The sequence below is a fragment of the Vigna unguiculata genome, chromosome 10 (assembly GCF_037176805.1).
Source record: "Vigna unguiculata cultivar grain cowpea cultivar isolate G323 ecotype 2 chromosome 10, ASM3717680v1, whole genome shotgun sequence".
Classification (NCBI taxonomy): domain Eukaryota; kingdom Viridiplantae; phylum Streptophyta; class Magnoliopsida; order Fabales; family Fabaceae; genus Vigna; species Vigna unguiculata.
In genome coordinates this window covers 45,401,640-45,408,073 of record NC_140801.1, presented here as the reverse complement: position 1 = coordinate 45,408,073, position 6,434 = coordinate 45,401,640, and the positions used below count along the sequence as shown (strand labels likewise).

Here is a 6,434-nt window from a genome sequence, read left to right as displayed (position 1 = left end):
GCAAGTGCCCAACACGCGCGAGTGCGTAACCAAAACTTTTGCATTTTCATTTCATATTTCAATTATATTAAAAAAAATTGTAAATTAAATATCTTACGCCACATCAGGTGGTAAGAAAAGTGGTAAGAAAAATGTGTAATTATATCATTTCTCTTGTATAAATCTTTTAAGTTCTAATATGTTTGGGAATTTGATATCCCTTTCTAATGGTTGTCTTTCTAATGGTTGTCAATTACTGTGATAATTATGGGTGTAAGGGATAATGATGAGGGATGATAGAGAATGTAATTTTTTACTCATTTTCATTACTCAAATGTGTAATTTAGCATTTAACCTAATGTTGAACTAACATTGAAATAAAATAATTTAAGATTGGACAAATCCTCGTTTTAAATGTTATTGGATTGCAACTTCAAATCTTCAATGTTCGGTTATTAATTCATCATATTTGCTCTCTTTTGGAGGCTTTCCATAGTAGGTACTCCGGAAAATCACAATTGAAATACACAATCAAGGATACAAGTCTCATTTTTTAAATTTCGGGAGTGCAGACAATAATATGCAGGTGCAGGAAGTAAATGACGAACACAAATGTAAATTTCGGCCTTGTAACAGAGAGCATACCAAATCAAACCTTGGGCCTCAGGAACAGAAACTAAAAGCCTTTTTTTGATTTGGGTTATCTCCGGTTGATGACACCACACCACACATTCGGTAGTTTCTTACTGTACATCATTTTGAATTTTATTTCTGGAATTTCTTTTCTAGCCAGAAAAACATTTCCAAATTAATTTAATAAATTTCAAAAATAAAATGACGAAGTGTAAAAAGAAAATTGATAGGATGTCGGGAGAAACTGTCCACACAGATAGTATGCGAGTGCACCAGAAAAGAATAATTTATACATCTCGCATCATATGGTTCCTAAATGAATGAAAAGAAAAAAACAATAGAAAATCAAATTTAGTCTTCTACGCTCAACCATCTTTCGTTATTGCAACAACTAACCTGCTCTACTTTCTTGTCTCCATTAATTCACATATTAAGTTGTGTAGGGAAAAGTTGTCCTATAACGTTAAAAAATAACCTAATCCCATGTTTCCACAAAAACAATGTCACCTAACGTTCTAAAGAGTTAAAATTGATATATAAATCGTAAAAAATTATTATATTGTTACACCATATTCATTCTTTTCTTCCTTCTCTTTTGGTAGATGAATTTAGCTTAAATTGAACTTAATGAAAATTCTTTCAATTTTTATTTTAATTTAAATTATTATATTAGATGAATTAAATTTAATAAATTATATTTATTTTCATAAATGTCTGTAAAGTGATATATAATGTTTATATAAATAATAAATCTACCACTACTTATATTAATTACTTTGTCCACACATTTTTTCTTTTCAACGTTACCTTCCAAAATCTCATAAATTAAACAAAAAAATTATATTAAATTATTTTTTAAACACATATAAAAACACTTATTCAATTACTTTCATCACATTAATTACACACCTTTATTTTTTTCAAGCACAAAAACCCTAAATTTGGCATTCTCTACCACATTCAAACTAACTTGCATTTTAAAATAATAAATGGAAACATCAAATAGGAAGAAGAAACGATGAAAGAGTCAATTAGAGAATTCAGAAGTAAGAGAGAGGACGAAGTTCTTAATATCTTGGGCCAACGCGAGAGCCTTAGTTTCATCAAAGATCTCCACAGCATGGTAACCATCCTCCACGAACCGTTTCTCCACGCGCACGCCACGCGCCTCCAAAATCTTCGCGAATTCCTTCTGCTTGTCCACCAAGGGATCTCCACCGTACCCGTTTATGAAACACGCCGGCAGCCGTCCGATCTTGTTCCCGTAAGCGGACTCCGCCGCTGTCGGATTGCAGTACACGTGGTCGCGATCCGCGCCCTCGGGAAGTGAGAGGGACCACATGAGGTCGTTAGCGGGTAACGGCAAGATACGATCGTTAACGAGACGGAGTTCAGAGTCGGAGCGCTGGGACCCACTGAAATAGGGCACGTTCATAAAGATGCCGAGGATTTTGAGAGGGGAGAGATCGTGGTCGAGTGCACATAGCGCTGCGAAGTAGGCGATGTTTCCCCCGCGCTGCTTCCCAAGAGGAAGCACTTGGAGAAGTCCACGTGGTCGCGGAGCCAGGGATGGGCCTGGGCCCAGAGGAGGGCGTCGAGGGCGTCGTCGTAGGCGGCCGGGAGGCGGTGTTCGGGGCTGAGGCGGTAGTCCACGGAGGCGATGACGGCAGGGAGAGAGGCGGCGAGAGAGGTGCAGAAGTGGTGGGAGATGACGGAGGAGGGGTGGAAGAGGATGAATCCGCCGCCGTGGATGTGGATGATGAGGGGGATTTTTCGGGGGGCGGAGGGTGCGGGAGGAAGAGGCGGAGGGAGGTGTTGGCGGCGGCATTGAGAGGGATGTCGACGGAAAGAGAGGGTTCGGAAGTGGGGGGTGTCGGGGAAGGAGGAACTCTCAATTCTTATATGTTTTTGTATTATTTAGTGAAGAAACGGTGGAAATAAAACACAAACTATTGATTTCTACTTATTTTTCATATGCTATCTTCAATAATTGAATAAGATAAAATTATTCAACTCTTCTACTTATTTGAATGTCAAATCTTATTTTTATAGAACAATATTTTCCTATACATGTAATTTTTTATATTATATATTTTTTATAATTAATTTTTAACTATAACTTATTCATCATAAATTTTTTTTTAGTAATTATATCTTTTAAAATTTTAATTCTAATTTAATTAATGACGAATTCAAGATTTTGAAACAATAAACGGCCGTCTTTAATATATATATATATATATATATATATATATATATATATATATATATTATTAATATAATAAAAATAGTATATATATATATATATATATATTTATTGTGTATATTATTTTTATCACCGAAGATTGTACAGTTTATTTTATATATAGCAACTGTTAATCTATATCTAACTTAGTAAATCTATGTTAGATAATCTATATTTCATTAATTTTCGCTAGTAAATCTAGTATAGCTAATTTGATGGTATATAAAATTAACTGTTTAATTTTAATGTTAAAAAATTAATTATTCTATGATAAAAATATATGATCCCTATATAGAATATTAATACATACAAGTCAAATAATAAAAATTAAAACAAGATTCATAATATATTTGTTAATTATTACGCATGCATTACAAGAAAAAAAAAATGAGGTTGGACATCATATTTTTTACCTATGCTGCCAACTGGGTTCATCATATGTCATATGGATGAAAAACTACACCAATAAAGACACTTTGTTACTGTACCACTAACAGAAAGGACTAAATTGAGATCAAAATTCTCAAAACAGGGAGCAAATTGAGATAAAAAAAAATAACGGGACCAAATTGAGATTTTGTTATGAAAATGGGACCAAAGACATAATTAAATCATTTTTTGATGCAGGCGTGCGGGCCTGCCCGTGTGGATCGCAGGCCAGCCAGTTTGGGTCATGGGCTTATGCGGGACGGGCTGGACTTGCGGGTTCAACTTCTAGGCCTACCCCGCGTATTTTGTGCGGGCCTACAGGCTGGCCCACCGAGCCAGGCCTAATTGCCACCCCTAGATTTGATGACTTGATTAGAATTTACCAACGTTGGTAGTTTCGACTGACTTACATTCACTAATATTCAACTATAAATATGGTAAAACAATGTAGTGGTGAAATTTCTAAATGACCTATGTCTACACTTTTGACACTTGTCCTAAAGCAAAATATCTTAAAATAACTAGTGTAAAAACAGGCGTTATCGTGTTTGTGTGTATACATTTTTTAAATATGTGTGATATTATATTAGTAAGTGATGATATTGTAATGTTATTAAGTTAATATATAAAATAAAATTATATTTATGAAAAATAAAGTGAAATATATCAGAAAAGATGAGAGAATAACGGTTGATAAATAGGAAAAAAAAAGTAGAGATAGACGATTTTATAAAATGTTTGTAAAAATAATTGTGGCCTTGGTATTTGTTGTACATCTGCATTGTGGTTTTTTGTTTTCGTTAGAAGTTGATTTTTTAAGGTTTGTGTTTTTGTTTTATTTTTCTTGGAGTTGATTTTTTAGGTTTTGTGTTGTGTATTTATACCTATATTAAGTTGATTTTGAGGGTTAAAGGCTCTGTTACATTGTGTATTATACCCTGTGCATAGGTTTTCGGATTGTATATCTTCATTGTGATTGTGGTGTTTGTTGAGAAGTTCATTTATTGAGGGTTTGTGGTTCTATTTCATTTTTATTTTGGAGTTATTTTTTGATTGTGTTATGTATGTAGTAGAGCTTTGTGGATTATACTTCAGTATTGTGGTTGATGTTTTTCCTAATAAGTTCATTTTTTTAGGGTATGTGGTTCTGTTTCATTTTTTAGGGTTTAAGGTAACATTGTTGTTGTGTTGATACACTATAATGGTTTCATTTTGTGATTCTTTTTGGTAGTTATGTTGATGTCTTCCTTAATTTCATTTATGACTGGAATTGGGTGTATGGTTTTATTTTATTCATTGGGTGTGTGATTACAGTGTTGTTCTGTTTAGGTTTTACTTTCCATGGCAAGTTTGCTTTTTCATTATGTTTATGGTTTTTTTGTTATTCTTATGGTTTTTTTTGTTATTCTTATGGTTTTATGTTTTTTATATTTTTATGTTATGGTTGTATATAATTTGTTACTAGTATAAGTTTTGTTAAATTCACTTACTTTAGTTGACTTTTTTGTTATTTAAACCACGCTTTGCATTTGTGTTAATATGACAAAATGGATTTGTTTTGGGATTTTTTTTTTCTTGTAGTTACGTTGTATTGCTATTCAATGTCATAAATGAATGGAATTGAATTATTTGAAAGTTATTTATTGATATTGTAGTTGTTTTCTAGGTGGAAAGGAATGAACTTGTGGCCGAAACTAATGAATTATACAAGTTTGCCTGTCAAAAATTTCTGGCAAGTTGATCACAAAACAATTGTCTTTGTTGCTAATTCCACATTCGGCAAAGGATCTTCGACATTTTTATTGTCACTATAGCATTGAGCTAGAATTGTAATTTGTATATATGTGTGGTAGAGTTGTGTGTTTTTGATGATGTCCCTGAGATAGGAAAAATGCACTATGTCATGTATATCTTCTTATGGTTAGGATATAAATCAAGGTAGGTTAGAATTAGGCCAAAGTAGAAACACACAAAATCATCTTAACTTGTACATACTATTATGAATTCGAAAACTTAAAAGTTAGCCGAAAAACGTATGAATTAATCGGTTAAACTAATAATCTAATAGATTAGAGACCTAATCAATTAGAAAAATAATAGAATTGATTAATATTCTCATAACAGGTTTTTAAACACAAAAACTAGTATTCTATCATAATAAAGTTCAACAATTGAATTCTAGGAAAGATTCAGAGAAAGCATTCTTAAAGCATATTGAAGGGAACAACTAATGTTTATAAAGTTTGGAATCAATTTCATGGATTTTGGCTTAGCAATATGAAGGAAGATTAAAATTGAACAGGTGTATTCAATCTGATTACTGAATTATGAATTTGTGTTGTGTTATTTGCTGAAACTCGTTATTAAAGTGTTCTTGTGTTTGATGCAAGTGGTGTATAAGTTTACTTAAGTGTTTTTCTTGTCTTAGAGTTCAGATTTTCCAAATATTTTTGTAATTATTGTAAATTTTTGAGACACAGTAGAAAAGATTCTCTAGCTGTCGGTTTGTTAGAAGAAACTGAATGTTGATTTTAAGAAATAAAAAACTAGTATAAATTTTTTTCGTGGTTGTTCTATCTTTTCTCTCCTTATTTTTGTCATGATATAAACAATCAATCTACTTAAACATCCCATGTAATTATTTTTAACAAGCTATTCTTTTAAAAACTATTTCAAAGTACTGTAAAGACTGGGTGATAGGAGAAGGGGACAAAGTACTATTTTGGAAAGATCTTTGGGTGGGGGATGCACCACTTAACTCAAGGTTCCATAGGTTATATCTAATCTCAGAAAGTAAACAAAGTCCCATAGCTAGAGTAGGACATTGGGTCGACAACACATGGGTTTGGGAATTGGTTTGGAGGAGACAAAGACTTGTTTGGGAGCAAGCTATGGAAGCACAACTCTATCAGCTAATTAATAGTCATACATTTAGGAAAGGGAATCTGGATACTTGGAGTTGGAAGGAAACCGCAAAAGGAGCATGCACTGTAAGGTCTGCATATATGAAGTTAATGGGTAGCTCCGAAGGGGAAAGCGACAAGGTGTTCACAGAGTTATGGAGTATAAGAGTGATTCCGAAGGCACAATTATTTGGGTGGAGGCTACTCTTGGATAAGTTACCGACAAAGGATAAATTATCGGTGAA

At 33.0% G+C, this 6,434-nt stretch overlaps 1 pseudogene; it reads right to left on the bottom strand.

Annotated features, from left to right (window-relative positions):
• Positions 1-1,478: 1,478 nt before the first annotated feature.
• On the bottom strand, positions 1,479-3,292 carry LOC146883336 (putative carboxylesterase 8 pseudogene; annotated as a pseudogene).
• Between the last annotated feature and the right edge of the window lie 3,142 nt (positions 3,293-6,434).